This window comes from Peromyscus eremicus, chromosome 3, assembly GCF_949786415.1.
Source record: "Peromyscus eremicus chromosome 3, PerEre_H2_v1, whole genome shotgun sequence".
Classification (NCBI taxonomy): domain Eukaryota; kingdom Metazoa; phylum Chordata; class Mammalia; order Rodentia; family Cricetidae; genus Peromyscus; species Peromyscus eremicus.
This window is the reverse complement of record NC_081418.1, coordinates 104,948,291-104,970,136: the sequence shown is the minus strand read 5'-3', so window position 1 is coordinate 104,970,136 and position 21,846 is coordinate 104,948,291. Positions and strand designations below refer to the sequence as shown.

General features: G+C 43.2%; 1 long non-coding RNA gene across 1 annotated transcript in view; it reads right to left on the bottom strand.

Moving 5' to 3' along the window:
• LOC131906007 (uncharacterized) overlaps positions 1-21,414 on the bottom strand; it is a 156,393-nt gene extending 134,979 nt beyond the window's left edge. The window contains exon 1 of the long non-coding RNA XR_009378091.1: positions 21,013-21,414. This is a non-coding gene — a long non-coding RNA (uncharacterized LOC131906007). The remainder of the gene's footprint in view (positions 1-21,012) is intronic.
• Positions 21,415-21,846: the final 432 nt, after the last annotated feature.

Here is a 21,846-nt window from a genome sequence, read left to right as displayed (position 1 = left end):
TTTCAAACTGCCAGGCGGTGGTGGCGTATGCCTTTAATCCCAGCACTTGGGAGGCAGAGGCAGGCAGATCTTTGTGAGTTCGAGGCCAGCCTGGTCTACAGAGTGAGATCCAGGAAAGGCACAAAGCTATACAAAAAAACCCTGTCTCAAAAAACCAACAAACAAACCAACAAACAAACAAAACAAAAACCAAAAAAAAAACTTTCAAACTGATTATAGACATACATCAAAAGTATTATTCACCATGACCAAGTTTGGTTTATTCCAGCAATGTGAGGATGGTTCAGCAGAAATGGACTTAAAATCAAAAATCACACAGTAACTTCAATAGACTCAGAAAAAAACCTTTGACAAATTCCAACATGCCTTCATGATAAAAGTCCTAGAGAACTAGAGGAAACATACCTCTACATAATAAAAGCTATATTGGAGAAATCTACTTCCAACATGATCATAAATGGAAAAAGTCTTAAACCAATCCCACTGAAATCCAGAAAGAAACAGGCTGTTCACTATCCCCACTCCTTTTCAATATTGTGCTTGAAGCGCTAGCTGGAGCAATAAGACAAGAGAAAGAGGTTAAAGGAATACAAATAGGAAATTAGAAAACTCTCCCTATTTGCAGATGACAGGATATAATACATAAGAAATCCCAAGAATTCTACCAGAAAACTTCCAGAACCAATAAACAATCTCAGCAACATGTCAGGATACAGAATCAACTTGCACAATTCAATAGCTTTTCTGTACATCACCAACAAACATACAGAGAAGAAGGTCATGGGCACACTCCCCTTCACAATAGTCCCAACAAAAATAAAATATCTGGGAATAATCCTAACCAAGGAAGTGAAGGACCTTTACAATGAAGACTATAAACCTCTGAAGAAAGAGATAAAGGCACTAGAAAATGGAAAGACACCCTTTGATCATGGATTGATACAATTAATATTGTGGAAATGAACATTATACAAAATCCATTTACAGACTCAATGCAGTCCCACTCAAAATTATTATCTCTTTCTTCACAGAAACAGAAAAAAATATCTTGAAGTACATGTGGAATCACAAAAGACCCTGGATAGCCAAAACAATCCTGAGCAGAAAGAACAAAGCTGGAGGGATTAACATTTCAGCCCTCAGATATAGTACAGAGACATAGTAATAAAAATAATATGGTATTGGCACAAAAACAGACATGTAGACCAATGAAAGAAAACTGAAGATCCAAACATGAGTAAATAAAACTACAGCCATCTAATAGTTGACAAAAATGCCAAAAACATACACTGGAGAAAAGACAGCATCTTCAACAAATGGTCAGGGTTGTTGAGGAGACTCCCCAAGCATTGTAGGCTATTGCTGTTGCCTCTGGTTGCCTCCCAGAGGTGGAAGGTTAGTCCCTATTGGTGAAGACACCATGCTCTTTAGACAAAGGACCCACAACACGTCAGCAGGATCTGACTGACAGCCTCCTCCTTGAGGACTAGCATCCATGGTACCAGAGGGCTCCATATAAGGTTACCAGGGACAGAAGTAACCAATAGTTCTACTCAGTTATGACCAACATGGCATAATAACCCTAAGGGTGTGATACTGACACATAAAGCTTGGTGATAACTGACATCTTTCTAATTAGTTTTTAGGGCCCATCCAATGAGAGGGAAATATTGCCTAGTATTAGAAACCTAGCAGCTACCTGGGGCTAGTGAAGTCATGGATCCTGGAGGAGAACCTACAACAGCCACTTTACTAAACCAACGTGATATAACTGCATAATAAATATTTATCTCTATGCCCACAAATAAGTGTAGCTCCCATCCCTCCTCAAAGAAACTTCTCTTCACAACAGATAAGGAGGCCATTACAGAAAACCACAACGGATCAAAATTCAGAGAACAAGTTGGTGTCCAGTCCCAACTGATACATCAAAACATGATTCCTGTACCTAAGGCTCAGGGATCATTATGGAAGAAGGCACAGAAAAATTTTCAGAGGCAGAAAAACAGGAAGTTTGTTGTGAGGTTGTGTCTACTAGAAATGTCAAAGAGGCTGCCCCCCTGAAGTCTCACCAACATGGCTGCCTAACTAAGACCTGTACAATGACGACACCAATGGACATGCTAACATGTAAGGGTGAAAGGCTTTAATCCTAAACAAAGAACTACAGACAACTGTCTTTCCCAGGGAAAATCCTCCCAATTGGTTATCTAATACCAAGATCAGGTAACATTATACAGACTGAGAAGGTTGCATTTATGTATTTAGGAATATACATATATACATGTAATATATATAATGACAACTGAAGAAAAAGAGCCCATGGATATGAGAAAGAGCAAGGGGTAATGCATAGGAGATGTTTCAGGAAACAGAAGAAAACAAAATGATATAATTAATTTGTAATTTCAAAAAATGAAAAAAATTATTATAAATAAAACAAAATCATAAAAGATAAGTCTCTGGGTATGTCTGTGAGGGACTTTCAAGACTAGGTTAATTAAGGTAAGAATATCAACCCTAAATGTGGGTAGCACCATTCTATGGGACTGGAGTCCCAGACTGCATAAAAAGGAAAATGTAATGTTGTTGGGGGTTTTCACTCTTTTCTCAGGAGCCCGCCACCCAGCTTCCAAATAAATCACACACATAGATGCTTATTCTTAATTATGAATGCCCGGCCTTAGCTTGGCTTAGCTTCTTGCCAGCTTTCCTTAACTTATGCCGACTACCTTTTACCTCTAGGCTTTTCCATTCCCTTAAATCCTACTCTTACTCCATGGCTTGCTGTGTAGGTGGGTGGCTACCCCTTAGAGTTCCCCTCCTTCTCTGGCTGCTTCCTTCTTCCTCCTCTCCCAGATTTCTCCCTCTATATATTCTCTCTGCCTGCCAGCCCCACCTACCCTTCCTCCTGCCTTGCTATTGGCTGTTCAGTTCTTTATTAGACCATCAGGCGTTTTACACAGGCACAGTAACACAGCTTCACAGCATTAAACAAATGCAACACAAGCAAAAGTAACACACCTTAAACTAATATTCTACTATAATGCAAGCCAAGCAAGAGCATTCTCTGCTCTCTGCTTCCTGAGCGTGGCTGCAATGTTGACTAGCTGCTGAAAGTTCCTGCTACCATCATTCTTTCTCTCCCATGGAGGACTGTCTCCTCTCAAACTGTAAGCTAAAATAAAACCTTCCTTCCTTAACAGCTTTTTTGTCAGGTATTTGGTCACAGTGATCAGAACAGTAACTAATACACCCTCTCAGCCTCATTTCTTCCATATTTGGACATCAGTATCTGGACTTCGTTTGGGAGAATGCTGCTTCCTTTATTGTCTATTACTGTGGTAATTTTAGAGATGTGTCTATTCCAACTCCATGATTGGGCACGTGACAGAGTCCTAATCGATCAATCAGAACCTCATCCAAGGCTCAGTGGTTGGCTGGTGACCCAGTAACTACTAATTCAGCATTATCTGTGGACTTTTGCTTGAATGTGCAATAGAAGTAGTTGGGAGTGAGTGGAGGCATGAAAGTCTGCTTTTTCACATGCTGTGAAATATAAATAATATAAAAATCAATAAAAGCAACATGAAACCTGGAGCCTCTCTCTAGCTAAAGTCGTACAGAAGAGAAGTAGATGCAGAGGGAATTGAAGTGAAGAGATTTGGAGAGGCCATTCTGGTGACATGTTTGAATGTCCTGTGTTAGCCAGTGAGTGGCACCTCGACTTCTTCAAGCCCACGAGTCAGAACATTTCAGTTTTCAGATGCTTCCAACAAAACATTTCTAACTTCAGCTACCCAGAAGAGCATCTGACTGGAAAAGCCTAGAAAGCCTCCCTGTAGTAAAGTGAATGGAATCCTTTCAGACTCATTTGTCCACACAACAAGTTTCTAAAACCAAATTCAAAACCATAGTTATTTCTTTCTGGACTCCGAGGGAGCACTTGACATGCATCTGGTGAAGACTCACAGAACTCTATGTTCTCCTTCAGTACATAACACAATTGCAGGGAGATACAGTGTGGTTGAAGAGATGCATGTGGCAGCCAGAGCCACGCCTGATGTTTGTAAGGCGTTGAAAACTGGTGATAAACCTGCTGATGTGTCCACCCCATCTGCTGAGCTGTTCCCATGGACTGTTTGTCATGTGTGTGGGATAAAGATGTTTGAGATACTAACTGCACAGGAATAATAAGATTGGGATTTTCCCTTCTAGTGTCTTCTTATTGGCCCTTATGTAAATTTTCTTGTTCTTGGACTTCTCTTCCAAGTAGAGTATATGACATTTCTTGGTTTATAAGACCACTTTACAATTAATTATTAACTAATGTTCACCCAATCAATAGCAAAAGACCAACAGAAGCCATGTCTGTGGATTTCACAGCCAATTGGAACAGGGATGGGAGCCTGAAGTGGGCCAGGTCACTGTTTCCTAGATAAAGAATAGTGTTGACTCAGTCATTCCATGTGGCTGGAGCTCCCACATGTGGTCTTGGGAGCTGTGGGTGGGCATCTCTTCCCACTGTGGGAAATAAGCAGAGAAAACCAGCAGATGAATATACAGCAGAGCTGGACCTTGCCTTGGGCCCTGTCAACTCTTCCCTTGCTAATTCTAGTCTTTCCCGGGCCCTCACTGCTTTCTTCACACTATTACACAGCAGGACCTTTGTGTCTTTATACCAGACAATGATTTTATGTTGATGCTGCCCAAGCTGATCTCAAACTACCTAGGCTGAGGACCACCCTGTATTAATCACTCAAGTAACTAAGACTACATGTGCACACCTAGATAGCTTTTCATTTATTGATTGAGTTAACCCAAGGTAATGCCTGGTTCATTCCATCCCTCCCCTCAGACAAAACTCATACATTAGCCAAAACTTTCTTAAGATAGGGAATTACCCAGTTGAGAAGGTCAATAGTCAGTTCCAAAACCACCAAAGACATTTCTCTCAGCACCAAGAAGAGGAAAATAAAGCTGCCCCATATCCATCGTGCAGAACTGAAATAACATGCATGGACCTACTCCATGGGTTTATGGAACTGCTGAAAGTGAATTCCTTCTCACAGTCTTCAGCCTGCTGATAAGCTGGGGAATTTATTCCTAAATTCCATCCCATGACTTCATAACAGCATTGGCACACCGTAGAGACTGCCAAGTTGAGATATCATGTTTGCATTATCACTGATAGGGAGATAAACATTCGGATGATCAATAAAGCCAGTGTCCCTTACAAGTACATCAGGTAGTTTGACAATCCTGTGTCTACATGGCCTCCGTGTAGTAGGAATTCCCCAGTTTGGCTCATTAAGAAGAAACAGACATGATAACTATGTCAAAACACATTCGTGGATTTTCCTTTTCCATTACTGTTGTTCATGGTATTTGTGGGAGATAACAGATTTCAGGTTATGAAACCTACATTTCTGGCCTGCTGTTGTTTCAAAATTATGTGGTAAAAGGGAGCACCATCACCTCTAACACACAAATGAATTGGCATCGCCATAAAAACATCTATCTTTGGTCCTTTGCAGCTGAGCAGATGAACCATTCAAAACAATAGGATTTTTTTTGTCCTTCAAACAATGACCTTTCACTTGCCTTAACTGTAAGATGATCCACATATTATTTGATAACCTTTCTTAAGTTCCTGGATGAAGTTATGGATGTCACGTTAATGACATCTACAGATGATACTAAATTGGGAAATGCTGCCTTTGTTTTCAAAGACAATGATGTATAAGGCTGCCAGATACAACAGCATCAGTAAGAGAGAAGAATGAAATAAGAAAGTTGTATTCTTAAGAAAGAGAATCGGAGCTATGAAAAATTAAAATATCCACAATGTAGGAATAGAGTGAGCGGCAGACAGATGAGCCCTGAGAACGTCTCATATCTACATAGACACATAGTGGACAGCAATTAGTTCAAATACCCTGGGGAATGAGAACGGGGCTATTTTTAGTTCCACAAGCCCAGGCATTGTGTCTCAGAACAGATAGTCTTTTCTTCTGAAACTTTAATAAGGCTGCACCTGGCATGGGGTGTTTGGTTCTGGAACTGTACCAGAATGACATAAAAACATTCTAAAATGGAAATTTTCAGGTTTTTGTTCTTCTAAGAAAGAAAGGCAGCCATCTTTATCCCCCCCCCCTCCAGCTCTTTCTGACAACATAGCAACTGCGTTTTTTGATTGGCTCATAACTGAGCATATCCAAAAGAAATGTGAATGCCTAGTAAGTAAATTATCCCCAAATTATCATTTCCAAGCCCAAGCTCTGGCCTGCTTCCCATACGCCTGTTGAAGCCTGCCTACTGCTCAGTGTTTCCCATCTCAATTACTGAACTCTAGGACTCCAGTTGGTCCAACTTTAGAACATTCTGAGACTCCACTCTTTAAACAACACATCTTATTCATAATCAATTATTATTAGCTTTACCTGCAAACAGACCCAGACTATAACCATATATCTTACCCTCCAATGCTACCACACGGATGCAGATCACTTGGGCTGCCTTCTCAGAAGAGCCCACTGAGCCAGTAAGATCCTAAAGGGTCTGCCAGCCCTTGCCTCACTGCTCACATTTCTATTCCTGCCTTGTACTCTCTACTTCACCACACTCTGGCATCCCTGCTCTTCCTATAACACCCAAGGCAAATCTACTCGTGTCTTTACCTTTGAGATTCCCTATGCCTGGAATTGTCTTGTCTGGATAAACACATGGCTTCCCTGCCTCAGATTTTATTTCAAAATTGCCTTTCTTTTCAGGGTGGTGGGGTGGTGGTGTCATTTCGTGGCCATCCTAGGACAGCTGTATTCATACCACATATGGTCTTTCCTCTTCTTCATACTTTATCTTTCCCCATCATCATCTCTGTACAATGCAAGTGACTCCCACTAAAGTTAAGTAGCACTTCCTTGTCTGGTCTTGTCTAGCTGGAACACTGCTCTGTGAATTGAATTTTTTTAATCCTTGGGAAGATATTCACAGAAGTGGGCAATAGCTAAGGTAAACGTCCTCTTTAAAAATCCCAGAAATAAGGAGCATGGAGTTTCTGAGAGTGACTCTAGTGGGAAGAACATTCATTCAAGAACTGGACAAGAGCCAGCATGGGCACTGGTGTTTGAAGAGACTGTTGGTGTCAACTCCCTCAAAATTCACAAGCATTGTTAGACTAGAACTACGGTTGCTGTTCCCTTCACATAGAAAGAAAGCCAAGGCAGAGTATCGGGAACACTGCTTAGTGTCCAAAATCTCTTAACAGATGATGGTGTAGGTCTCCCAGGAGGATGTGGCTACAGAGGCCATGTTCTTACACAAAAATCTTCAAATGTGTGGGCTCAAGACTCCCTTACATATCTAAAAATATCAATGCAGACCCAGAATAGTTTCATTTCTATATAATACATGATTGATGTTTATTGTTTTCAAAATTAGAGCTTTTATAGAATGTCTTCATTAAATTATTTTAAACAATAAAAACTCACTATATACTAACACATATTTTAAAGAGAAATTACTATATTTTCCAAAAAATAAAACAAAAACAAAAGCAACCAAACACTTGGTGTGATAGATGCTAATCTTGGTTGTCAACTTGACCACATCTGGGTCAACAAAAACCCAAGCAGCTGGACATGCCTGTGGGGGATTTTCTTGATTGGATCATTTGAGGTTGGAAGACCCACCTTAAATTGAGATCACTTGGGTCAGAAGACCCATCTAAATCTGGGCCATGCCTTCTGGTGGTAGCCCACAGAAAAGGACATGGAACAGGGAAGCTTTTGGGTTTTGCCTGCTTGCCCTCACTCTCCCTGGCAAGTTCATCTGTCTCGTTGCTGAGACATTACTATGTTGGGATTATAACCTACCTCTTCAGGATTCCAATGTAGAACGGAGACCAGCAGCTCTCTAGGCATTCCCCAGAACTCCAGCATCATATTGGGACTGATGAGAGAGCCAGACTTGTGGACTAAACAGCTACCAGATCCTTGGCCTTTCTGACAGTAGACAGCCATTGCTGGACTACACAGCCCACAGCCTGTCAGCCACTCTAATAAATTACACACATTCATCCTATCAGTTCTGTTCCTTTGGAGAACTCTGACTAACACACTTGGTCAAAAGAGTAGTATCTACTTGCCTGTAGTATCTGGTTTAATAGAAAGCAGCTTGATGATCCTATCTACTTCTGTTTTCAATCTGCTGTGATGGGTTGTTTTGACTGAAGTCTGGGAAGACAGTTCAGCTCCGTAGATGCATAATTGGAAAAGGCAGTTAGTTTAATGGCTTTTTAAGTCGCTGTAGCCGTACTTGAACGGCACGCAGCACCTGGCGAGTGATATTCTCAAAAAGGTTAGTTGCAGTGTGGAATCTGAAAGCGCAGCAGTGAACTTTTCATGGTCTGTTTCAGTAGAAGCCATGTCCTTTCTGTACTGTCACCAGCTCCTCAACCAAGAAGAGACCCCTTTAATGTATGCAGTGGATGTTTGAAGGTACCGGTTCACTGAGTTTCACCAATCTTCCCAAAATTGTTTTTAGAAGTCACTTTTTTAATATCGCCACAGCTCTCACTTAAAAAGGCCTGAAGAGGTGAAAAGTTTACAAGGTCCTTGTTGGAGCTGCATGCTTTCTAAAATTCTATTTTTTAAGTACAAATTTAAATCACATTATTGATGATTGTATGTGGTTGTCCCAAAGGCCTTTGTAATCGTGGATACTATTTCTAGGCATTAGCTTCCAGATGTAGTCATGTTTATCTTCTGATACTTTGTGTGTCTGTGTTTATATAAAATCGTCATCTATCTAAGAAAAAACCTACTTCAACTCCATGATTAACATCGCTAATAAAAAATTAAACATGTTGCTGAGGTGGAGACAGCTTTTTATTCACCCTTGCTCCTGACTCATGGCTGCAAATGCCAACACAATAAAAAAGATAAATAACGTCTCAGCACTATTAGGAGAGTTGTTGACCACTTGCCCCTTGTAAAGGCCTTGGGCATCACAGAGCATGCACAGGCCACTCACTGGGGACCGGTTCACAGTGCTAAACAACTTTAGAAGCCCACACTCTACGTTACACAAATTGTGCCATTTCCCTTCTCCAGGGTACAATTTCCCTACCATAAACCAAAGATATATACAGTGTGTGTGTGTGTGTGTGTGTGTGTGTGTGTGTGTGTGTGTATGTGTGATATCACTCTGGTTTTGCAATACTATCATGGCAATTTGATACATTCATAAGTCAAGTTCTTGGGAAAATATGTGGCACACAGAAGGTTCTTGAAAAGTAGTATCCGTTACTCATGATCATAACTAAACCAGTGCAAATATTAGAGAGGCATTCTGGTTTGCCCTGTTGTATCACACCCCATGAGCACAGTGAACCTCAGTGTGGCTAGGGTTGCAGAAGGAGCAGAGGAGCTCATTCTTTTCAGTAGATCAGGGATCTTCCTGGTGAAAGTTGGCTGGATGATTATGGCAGCAGTCAGGTGATGTTGACATTGTGAAAACTACGCTCTGTTCTTGGGTTCTAAGTGTGTCATGTGCCAGCTGTGTGACCTTGTACAAACTCTCTGAGCTGCTGATCTTTCTAGTGTAATTTCAAACTTGGATAATGATAACATCCTGGGAGGTTGCTAGGAGAATTAAATGAGATAATACACAGGTATATGCTTAGTAATATATGTGCCCCAAATAAGTGGTCAACTAATGGTTAGCTTCTTGTTTTTAAAATGACAGGGCTCAGTGGGTAAAAGTACCTGCTGCCAAGCCTGGTGACCTCAGTTCAATCTCAGGGACCTACACAGTGGAAGGAGAACACCAGTTCCTGAAAGCTGTTCTCTAACTTCCACATGTGAGTCTCGGCATGAGTGCCTAGAAACACACACGTACACAGAGGTGTAAAATCAGTCAGTCAATCAAACAATATGATAAAAAAAAATAGCAATAGATACCTTTTGTTAGGGTCCGATCTCAGTTCAATATCCACTTCCTCTGAGAGACTTTTATGGCCATTCCATGAAGGTTACCCATTTTCATATCTCATTGATCCCTATACCTCTCCTTCATTAGATGTATAGCAACAGCAGCACCATATCTTGTTGTACATGTGATTGAAGTGCCATATACACTAGGCTCCAAGTTCAATGAAGATAGACAGAGTCTGTTTTGCTCCCTATTATATGCTTGGTGCTGGCTCAGGGCCCAGCACAAAGCAGGTTTCAATAAGTACTTATTGAAAGAATGAATGAAATAACCAATTTACTAGCTTGGCAAAGCATAGCTCAACTCTATCACAACTTTATCTGAACTTCCTCTAGCACTTGTGACTCCAGTGTGGTCTGTGGATCAGGACCAGCAACCATACAGATTTCAGCCCTGACTTCAGACCTACCCGGTTAAAAGCTTACATTTTAACACAGTCCCAAGGTAACGTCTATGTTCAAAGTACTGACACACACACACACACACACACACACACACACACACACACACACACACATACTCACACACTTCTCTTCTTCCTGGCCAGTCTGGTGGAGAGAGAAAAAAAGACTCAGGGGAGGAGAGAGAAAAGAGGGAGGACAAAGTGAGGAGGTAAGGCAGAGAAGAAAGAAGAGGACTCCCCGATTCCCCGTGAGGAGCAGCCCTCCCTCCCTCCCACAGGTCCAGGTCCATTCCATTCCAGACACAAACCCTGCTGCAAACATTGCCTTCTCCCAGCCCCGGCTGATTCTTTGTTCAGCTAGTCCTCCTCCCATTTTATATATATTGGTTTATTTTTCCAAGAAGACTATTTTAGCCTAGGTTAAATAATTTATTATAGACTTTAAATTCTAAAATATTATCCAGAGGCTGAAGAACCACCACCCATGCCTACTCCTGGATAAACATCACCAGACCATGTTTTAGTGTTGCCAACTCTGAATGTCTGCTTGTCTGTCCATTGCAAAAGACAGCACAAACGCTTCCATTCTAGCACCAAAGCAACACAGAGGAATTTTTAAGTAAACAAACAACTTCCTGCTACCTGTTTGGTACCCCTGCTGACACCCCCCACCCCACCCCCCGCGTGTGCACCCGGGTCGGGGAGGCACCTAGCTCTCTGTAATAGGAAGGTTATTGGCTTTGGGATTTATCCCCACATGTACATAGCAAAGCACACCCAAAGATTTGATGAAGGCTCCGTTTTCCCATGCTCAATCTTCCTCACATTGTGGGGCCTGGCTTTGGTATTCCTCTTGCTGCCATGGTGTGGTTCCTGCTCCCCAAGGAGGAAGCAGCCTAGCCAAAAGCCAAGCTGCATTTCAGCTCTAGGGTCATGCTGTGGGATGGTCTGTATGTCAAGTGTGTTGCTGATTGGTCAATAAATAAATCACTGATTGGCCAGTGGCCAGGCAGGAGGAAGTATAGGCAGGACAAGGAGGAGAAAGAGCTGGGAAGTGGAAGGCTGAGTCAGAGACACTGCCAGCCACCACGATGACAAACAGCATGTGAAGATGCCGGTAAGCCACGAGTCACGTGGCAAGGTATAGATTTATAGAAATGGATTAATTTAAGCTGTAAGAACAGTTAACAAGAAGCCTGCCATGGCCATACAGTTTGTAACCAATATAAATCTGTGTTTACTTGGTTGGGTCTGAGCGGCTGTGGGACTGGCAGGTGAGAGAGATTTGTCCTGACTGTGGGCCAGGCAGGAAAACTCTAGCTACAGGGTCATCTCAAGATGACCTGTTGTGTTGTGTTGTGTTGTGTTGTGTGTGATGTGTTGACCTGGCTAGAGCCAATGGCTCAGGGCTGACTGGCAAACAGCATGGTGCTGGCAAACACTGGCTGCTGGCTCCCCAGAGCTGTTGCTCGCTGGGCTCCCATCTTTGACTCGCTCCCTTCTCTCTCCTACAGACACACAGGAGACCCCCTGCTCTAGAGCTGCTGGGTTTTCAGAATCAGCCCCTAGCGTGGTTTGTAGAGTTGTCCCACCAAGTCCTCTAACTCTTCATCTGGGTTCCCTCTGGTATCTCAGGCATGGTCAGACTGAGAAGAAAATGCCTGGGGTTACAGTAAAAGCTGGAGACCCGAACTGAAATTCAAGCTGTTCTGACAGGTGAGCCAGGCGATTTCTCCTCCATCTATGTACACATCGAAGAGCACAGTTCAGGGGCTGTAGAGCTCTAAACCTGAATCCTGGCTTTAATATTGCCAGCACTGTGTCTTTTGCAAGATTATATTTTATTACCAAAACCTGGTTTCTGTATCATAAACAATGTGTGCATGGTATCCCTTTGTTATGTTTTGTAATGATAAAAGGGTCTGTGTTACCCAACAAACCCGGAACATAAGCAAGTCTTGAGATGTGTTGGTTGGCATCTCTCTCTCTCTCTTCTCTTCTGGTTTTATTGTATTTTCCTTGGGCCTAGAAGTGATGACTGACAGAGGCAGAGGTAGCTCAGCTGCTAAAGAACTTGCTATGTAAGTATAAGGACTTGGGTTCAACCCCTGGCACCCACATACGAAACCGGGAGCAGTAGGGCACACCTATACTCCAAGAGGATCCCTAGGGCTCGCTGACCAGCCAGTTTAACCAAATCAGTGAGCTCCAGGTTCAGTGAGAGACCCTCTCTCAAAAAATAAGAGCGAGAGAGATTGGGGAGGACAGCCAGTCTTGAGCCATGCTCACACATATGCACTCTCGGGAACACTTACGCACCCAGAGAGATGAAAGAAATGCTGATGGGAAGAGACAGAAGAACAAGGGAGGCTTAAGAGGAGAAGAGAGAAAGCAAAGAGTCTGAGCTGGAACTGATCGGCAGACGGAACTTACAGAGAGCGTGGCTGCCTAACTCACTACATCTCCTTCTCCAAGGTTAGAAGGTTAAGCAGGATTTTTAAATTAAATAATAAATAAATAAATACATAAACAAACAAACAAATAAATAAAACCTACCACAACTTTGTCTGTTTTTCTGTCTCTTCCCTTTACCTATTTGAGGGTTATTTTTAAAAAACTATGGGTTCCTCTACTGAAATATGTTTCTTTTTGGTCTTTATGAACTCACTCATAGTCAGAGCTTTGAGCCTTGCTGTAAAGGCCCAGGGACCCTGGCCCAAGGAGGCATCTTGCTGTAATCATAGGATGGTTGAGCTCTGTTGTCAGCAAAGTGGTGCCCAGAGAAAATAACACTTGGGGAGACTGATGGGAAATCACAAGAGGACTCTTCACCTGTGGACTTCTTGGTGGCAAGCAACACAGATAGTCTGTGATAGTCTCTTTGTAGCTGAAAGAGAGAACACCAGTCCCAAAATAGCTACTGACCCTCTCTCATCCGTAGACATGGGTATCTCAGAGGAAAAACTATACGGTCAGGAAGGGTATCTCCCTCCAGTCTTCTGAGGCACTGGTGACAATGGATCGAGTTGGTTTTCCTGGGAAGATGGTAAGAGGAGAGGGCAGTGTAGCCTGGAGAATGAGCTACAGAAGGCTGTGCATTGGCTATGAGTGCCATTGAAATGCTATTCAGATGTTTAAAGTCTAGGCATCATTCTATCAGGAAAGGACTTGCTAACTTAGAACACTACACCACTTGCAACATCTTGCAGGCAGTTAGGTTGTTGGACTAATGTGCTGTGACCAACCTCTCACTACACATTAATTTTGTGAAAAGTGGCAAGAGTTGTCTATTTACTTGAGTAGCTGTACTGAGCCACAAGTGACGCTTCCTGTGAGTCTTCTGATGTGCTACTAAGAAACATGGCTAGAGGGGCCAGAGAGATGATGGGTCAGGCAGTAATCTGTTTGCCTTGCAAGCGTGAGGACCTGACCTTGATCCCTAAAACTCATGTTTTAAAACCCTGATATGGCACGCATTTGTAATCCCATCATTGGGGAGGCTGAAAGAGGCACATCCCTGGGACTCACTGGCCCAGCAAGGTAGCCTACTTGGCAAGCTGCAGATGTGGCAGACTCTGTCTACAAACCAAAACAAAGAAAACCAAATGGAAAAAGGGGACAAGCAACACCTGAGAAATGATACCAGAGGCTATCCTCTGGCCTCCACATACAGGCGTATGTATGTGCACATGAATGAGCTCGCATACACATGTACCGGAACACACAAAGGAATTTACAAAACAGGAAGTGGAGTGGTGTTGCACATTGGAAGCACCTGGGAGACCCAATGCCCATGTCACACACCATGCCAGCCAAAGCTGAGTCTTTGAGAGATGTGGGAGCAGGCTTTGTTTGAAAGTGTTCCAAATGATTCTAATGTGAAACCAAGTTACAGCTTCTAATATTCTAATATGAACCAGAGTTACAGCTTAAAGATGTTATGAGTGGGGTAATGGTGGACAGATCTAATATCATTTTAAATGACTCAGCCAGGACTCTCGGCAGTGATGGATCCCGGGCAATCGAGAAAGGCAATTTAGAAGACATCGACACTGTTTTAGTATATTTTATGAAAAGTCAACTTTGCCTACAGTAAGTGTCAGCACTAGGGGAGTATAGAGATAAGCCCACAACCTTGATCTTTAAAACAAACAAACAAACAAACCTTCACAGATGCTTTGGCCTGTGTTCCCTACTCCAGGCCCAGTAAACACTGCTAATGACGTGCTAGTGAGGATGAAGATGACCACGACCGTAACATGACTTCAGAGAGCAGCAGCAACTGACATTCACAACACGTCTTCACTGGCCAGCTACTGTGCTAAGCGACGCACCGTTCGCCGTCTAGTCACACTGGGTAAACATTACCAGTGTTTCCTCATTACACACGATAATTATAGAGGTCAGATCGCTACCTCAGTCTACAGAGCCAGCATATGTCAGAGGTGAGGCTTTAAGCCCCGGATAGGATCTAAAATTGTATTTTGGCATGACCAGAAACGAAAGGATAGTCTCCCAATATTCTATATAAAGCATTTGTTGATGTAAACATGTTCATATTTCTGAGCCTGGTACAGAACATGGGAGCTTGGTGGTTTTAACAAAATATATCAGTAGGTTCCCCAAATGTCAGGACCCAAACTAGGGGACATTTTACTCACTTAGGTAGAAAGGATGGTGGCAAACTTACATGTAGAGGATATTTTAGAGGATGTAAAGACTGAATAGGAGCCTGCCAGACAGAAACTAAAGGAAGTATGCCAAAGGGAGTGAAAAGACCCCACAGACAACAATAAAAGTCTGCAGTGTCCTGACAAAATAAATGCCTCGCCTAGATCACTAATCCTCATGATTTAGTTGAACTGAAATCACTTGCAGCTTTTTCAATGAACTAAGGAGCCAGCCAAGTCCCGGGCCTTCTGATGATGCGAGCATTTGCATTTCTAGTGAATTCTCATGTGCAGCTTTGGACTACTCTGTGTGGAGAGCCTCTTCCCCAAACCAAAGAACTGTCTGGAACCCCCACCACTCGCTCGTGTGTAAACCGGGAGAGGGACGCTAGGGTCAGCGAGCACTGCTCCAGAATTCCCAGAAGACCTGAGGGTTTCTTTGCCTGCAAGGACTGGTAGTGAAATTTTACTGTTGGTTTTGGGAGCAATTAATACTGAAGCTGTCCAGTGGGCGGAAATGGGAAACCACAGCTCGAGGCTGAGCGGAGGGAACCCAGGATTTTATGGTGTTTCTGTCCCCTCAGTGCCCCTATTCACAGGCGGGTAAGGGCCTGAGGCAAGAGCGTTGAGAAACACTAGTTCTTTTGTTGTGGGAGTGAGGAGGGTGTCCAATTTGCAGGGAAATAATGTTTTCCCAGTTCCTCCTCCAATTCTGAGGCTGCGTCTGCTGACTACAGCTCAGTTTGTATGCTTGTCTCAAGGTGCTTCTGCCGACCTCAGTGCCCAGCCAAGAGCTAGGAGGGATAAGCAGGAATCCTAGCTGGGAATGACAGGAGCAAGGCCAGGCCAGGCTCTGTGGATGCAGCTGAGACAGATGAGAGCCTTGGGAAATCCTTCCACTTCTAATTCAATTTCTATGCTCAGTTCTTATTTTCCAGGATGGAAAAAATCTCGACTCTGAAAGGTCAGCCTCCAACTGTTGAATCTCCCTCTCAGACCACACCCACTGACTCCCACAAACCCCTGCAGCTCTGAAGGTCATGTCAGCCCAAGAACTGAGGAATAGGAAGCCCACTCTTCTTTTCACCGGGCTCTTTTACCAGTTGACAGCCTTCAGCCGTGTTAAGATTCCTGCCCGGTCCCCCCGAACCCGCCATTATTGGCATGGAGGGTAGAGAAGAGAGGGCATTGGCTCCTAGAGAGCGGGGAAGGAGATGAAATCAAGACACTGGGGTTCTGTGTTTCATCTCCGAGCTCATTTGTGTCACCATTCCTTGTCGCTCTGCAGACGTCTTGTGGGACTTTCTCGAAATCTACTTGGCAGTCCCCTTAGCTACTAGACCATTATGGTCCCAAAGGCACTTAGTTCAGGATTTTCTTTGTCCTACTGTTGACCAAGAAGGAAGAATCTGGCAATTACCTAGAAGACAAATACTGCGGGAGACAGCGCAACCCCGGCTCCTTTTCACCGGGGACTGAGACTGTGACTACCAAGGTTACGGAGGTCCACACTTTCTTTCCAGAGAGGTAGCATTTTTGTCATCATGTCAATTTCACACGAGAACACAATTAGGGGAGATGGCCTCAACAGAGGAAGCTGATTAAGTTCACAGATTTATTGCAAAACCATTTGGGAGTTGTGGAAAATGAGTTTCACTGCCACTGCTAAGCTTTAAAAAAAAAAAAAAAGCAAGCTGCACCTTGAATTATCCATCTACAACAGATCATAAAATACCCATAGTCTTCCACATAATTTACTCATCTCAAGAGAGATGCTGAATACTTCTTCCAGGCTCTTAGTACCTTCCCAAGAGTTCCGTGATTTTATGGGATGTGGGGGCGGTGGAGGGGTGGTTCTAACCCTACAGGAGGGTTGGGCAGACAGTGGCATGCTGCCAGGACACATGTCACAGTAGAAGACTGTACTTTGCAGAGCTTGCAAGCCAGTGGGTGAGTGAGCCTTGTTTTATTCGCGTCCTGGGAAAGCTGCTGTAAATAGGACTGATGTAAACGGAATCCATTTTCAATAGCAATGAAGATGTGCTTTTGACCCAGATGCCCAAGGTTCTGGAGAAACAATCAGAAGCCATCCTTCAAAATCCTTGCTTTAATGGGGGTCTCAACACACACAGTTTCAGCTTTCATTTATTTAAGACAGTATCTTCCATGTTGTTTCTGACCGAACACTGGCTTCACCAGCTTCTTCAGAATATATGAGATTTTATGGAGATAAAGTTCAATGGCGCTCCATGTGGTGTGCCCCTTCATTCAGAATCCTTAACAATTGAATAAAAGGGAACAGTTCATAAAACTCTACCTGAACTAAGCACTTTTGTTCATTTTATCAAATCAAATTTTCAAGAATACTGAGGTGAGCATTATCTCATTTCCCATAAGCAGGGGTTGACTGTTGGATTGGTTTATTGAAATGAACAGTTAAATTGGCAAGTTGGCTTCAAATCCATTCTTATTCCGAAGTCTGTGATCATCAGCCACTAAGCTTATCTCATTTCTGATACTCTATCATGTGGTTGCTAATGTACCTTAATTCACCATTGCTTTGTTTTCCTTTTCTTTTTGTAAACACAGTTGAGTCCATTTCTAGCCCTGACAGTAGATCATGTTTTGCTGATATCTGCAGGTTTTCACTCATAGAGCCCACCTGCTGTCACTTTAGACAATAGCTTCCCCAACATCATATTGTTCTCTTCCCATCTTCCAGGGCCTCCCTTCCCATAATCCCTTCAAGCATGCTTTCTAGGATTCCCATCTGCACTTTTGTTGGGTACACAAAGATGTAAGGGAACAGGCTGGTGCTGAGTTTGTAATCTACCTTTGGTAAAGCAAACTTGCTCAGCACAAGTAAAGGGTGTAAATCATGATAAAAACGATGTTCAATGTCTAGAGTGCTGTGAGATTTACATTTCTTTCCTCTTCCTTTCTTCCTCCCTCTCCTCCTCCTCTCCTTCTCTCCTCCTCCTCCTTCTTCTATATAGCAGTAATTTAGAAGTGCAAGTAGAGCTGTTCTCTCTAAACAAGAACAATAGACCACTGAGCCTCCCTGCCTTGCTGCCTCCTGGTCATCACTCTGTAAGAAGTGCCAAGTTCAGGGCATCACTGATGCTGAGGCAGAGAGAGAGAGAGAGAGAGAGAGAGAGAGAGAGAGAGAGAGAGAGAGAGAGAAGCAATGGCACGGGAAGAAACACCACCCACAGCTAAAACACAGGGGCACAAGAGCCCACTGGCAGATGCACAGATGTGGGAACTCCTGACTCACGTTTTATAATATGGAATCTGAGATTTTGATTTCTCATATTATCACGATCTTATGGTAAAACTATATAAGGGGAGAAAGAGGATTGGGGAGAGGCAAAGAGTGATTATGAATCCTTCAGTTAACCTCAAGTTAACTGTTGACCAGCATTGGGAAACACACACACACACACACACACACACACACACACACACACGGCAGTAGAGATGGCTCTAACAGTAAAGTATTTGCAACGCAAGCATGAGGACCTGAGTTTAGATCCCCTAAAACCCAATTTAAAAGCCTAGAATGTTAAGGCACACCTATAATTCCAGTCACAAGTGGCAAGAGGATTTCTGGGGCTAGGCAGCCAGCTAGTCTTACCACAAAGTGAACTCCAGATTCTACGAGAGACCCTGTCTCAAAACAATGAGATGGGGACAATTTTGGAAGATCTCTAAAATCAATCTCTGGTCTCCACACACAAGTACATACATGTGCTCAAGCATGTGCATATGTGTGCGTACACACACACCTTACTTGGGAATCATGCTATCTGCTAATGACCTCTCCAGTGCAGACACTTATTTGCTCAGGAAATGGGACTTTTGAGGCAGGCAGAGTGAAGATTGCAAGTTATTATCAGTGGCCCTGTTGTAGCAGGGGTAGAGCCCACAAAGGAAAATTGGTGTACTCAATTCTGTAACGTTTCACATGGCCCCTGACCTTTCCATTTCCCTTCACCTCAGTGAAGCTGACTTCTTGGACAGACTTAGCTATCTAGGAACACATCTGTGACAGGATTAACCCTGCTTTTGCCCCTGTAGACTAATTTAATGAGCACCTAAATGGACTCAGCCCTTCCTTTCTCCATGGACCAGAGGCCCTGTACAGCTTGCTGCTGTTTGCCGAGGGTTTTTGTTGTTGCTTTTGCTGTTGATACGCTCCATGGGTTTTCCCCTTTGACCTCCAGAACAGTCTTAGAAGGTGGAAACTATCATTAGTTGTGGTTTATGGATGAATACACCGAGTCTTGGGGGGAACTGGATGCTTAAGAACACTAATCTCTTCAGGCATGGCAAGGACATTCAGCTTCGGCCCTGGCATCCTATGAGCCATACACTCCACAGTGAGCTCCCATCCCAGCCTCTGTGTTACAGTGTAACTGAACAGGAACACCTCTTACCATACTGCTTTCCTGGACAGATTAGGTATGTTCTGTTCCAGAAATGTAAATAGAAATGAAAAATGTTTGACCAATGTATTAAAAGTGAGTTTGTGAACATTATTACTAACTGTAAGTGGGACCTCCTGTGTTGCTGGGGAAAAAACCAGGAGATCATTTATTCCAGGAGAAACACTAATTATATGACTATCAATTCATCTGGATACAATTGCCATGAACCTCGATGCTGCCTGAAGCTCAAGCCAACTTAATCTAGTCGGATCACAGTTGATGTATGACAATTTGCTGTTTCTCTACCTTACAAAAAAGCACTTGAAACTGCTTTTTTAGTCATTTTAGTTCTTGAAATAACACATACAACAAGGATTTTTCTAAAATTTAGGTTATCTCATAGGAAATAATGAAAAAATTGGGAGACAGGACCAAGAATTTTAGTTGTTACACGAAAGGCTTTTAAAGTAAGGCAGAAACTGTTGGGCAATATAAGGTCTGGATGTTGTTCCATGGCACACCATTTGCCCATCATGTGAAAGGCCTTGGGTTCAACTCCCAGCACTTCAAGAAACTACTGAGTAGTAAAAAGAAATGAGCTCTCAAGCCACACAAGCAGGGGGGAATAGTTATCCCAATGCCACGTGAAAGATGCTTGTCTGAGTGACCATAGAGATGATTCCAACTCTATGACATTCGGGAACAGGTGAAAGCATTGGCACCTGCCTGGGGACAGTGGAAGGTGAGAATGAGGGGTGAGCTGGTAGAATACACAAGACTTTCAGGTAGTAAAACTCCTCCATATTGTTCCATACAGTGGTAGGTATGTGTCATAATGTTGACCAAACCGGCAACGTGTACAATGCAGAGTAACCTAAGTAAACCGTGTACTTGTGATGTAATCTAATATAATTAGTATAATAAAGTATTGGTACTGCCTCCTCACTATTTTAGCAAACCATAAGTGTAAATGATATCATTAGGGAAAATTAGAAGAAGGTGTTGGGGAAAAGGAGACAATTTGTTGTACTTTCTTTGTATTTTTAATATAAACACGAATTTACTAAAGGGATTGCATTCCTAATTTTAAAAATTAGAAGTGAAGCTGAAGAGAAGCACACTGCTTCTCAGCCCCACAGCATCTCTGTAGATGGCATGCCCCTTGTGGGAGTACAGGAGAATATTCTCAAGGCACCCCAACACCTTGCTTGGCACTTGGCTTGTGACACCCGTAGAGTATATGAAAGGTCAATTTAATCATCTCAGTGAGTTGGAAAAAACAACGCAGACTTTGTCCTCAGTAGAATTCACCCATTGAGACCTTAGTGATGGCAGGAGATAAAACAATACTCTTTATCAGGGCAGATTAACTAGCAAAGACACGTTTTCTCTCCATTTATCCTATAGGCTCCTAAGGACAATGGGCCTTTTGTCCTTGTACCTGCTGTGAGGGCAAGAGCCAGGATAGAGGCTGATGAGGGTTAGATGAGGTCATTTGCTTCAGGTTTCTTACCTGCATCTCCAGTGATACATTCCATTTCATGACATGCCTTCCATGAGCTTAGGATGCAGAGGGATGTGAGTAGGTCCCCGTCTGATTGGAGAAGAAAGATGAAATGAAAATCCCAGCTGGTGAGAAATAGAACATGGCTGGAGCATGGTTCAGTTTCCAGGCAGACTTCAGGCCCAGGTGCCTTGAAGGTCTTGTTGCTGCGTCGACCTCAGCATCTAGCATAGCACCAGGCATGGGGCAGGGGGCTCACTAGAGGCTCAGCAAGTGAAGGGACCTTGAGGTCCTGTCTGTAAGAAAAGAACACAGAAAAAGAGTTCATCCGCATCAACATCAGGTTTACCCAGCTGCTGCACTAACGTTTCTTGGCTCACAGTTTTACAGGCATGTGTGTGCTGATGTCCTTCGTTCTGAACCCTTGCTTGGAATGGGATCTGTCAGTTTTGACTTTCTCTTTGCCTTCTTGGGGAACAATGCTCCAATTTTACTTTGAAGCCACCAACTGTTCCCCTCCTCTTAAAATGTGAAGGCTGAATTCAATACTTCTATTTCACCTATTGTGTCTGGCCAGCCAATCAGGGTGCTGTTTCCATTTTCTCAGAGAACAACACATAATTCACGCTGGACCCGTGAAAATCCCCTCCTGGAAACTCAGTGGATGGTTTGTAGCATTCTTTCTGCTGATGACCTGGTAAGCCTAAAGTGTAAGGGCTGGGAGAAGGCTCCATGAGGAGAGCCCTTGCTGCTCAAGCAGGAGGATGTGAGTGAAATCTCTGGAATCCACAGAAGTAGCAGGTGGGGGTGGTGTCCTGCCTGTAATCCTGCTGCTTGAGAGAC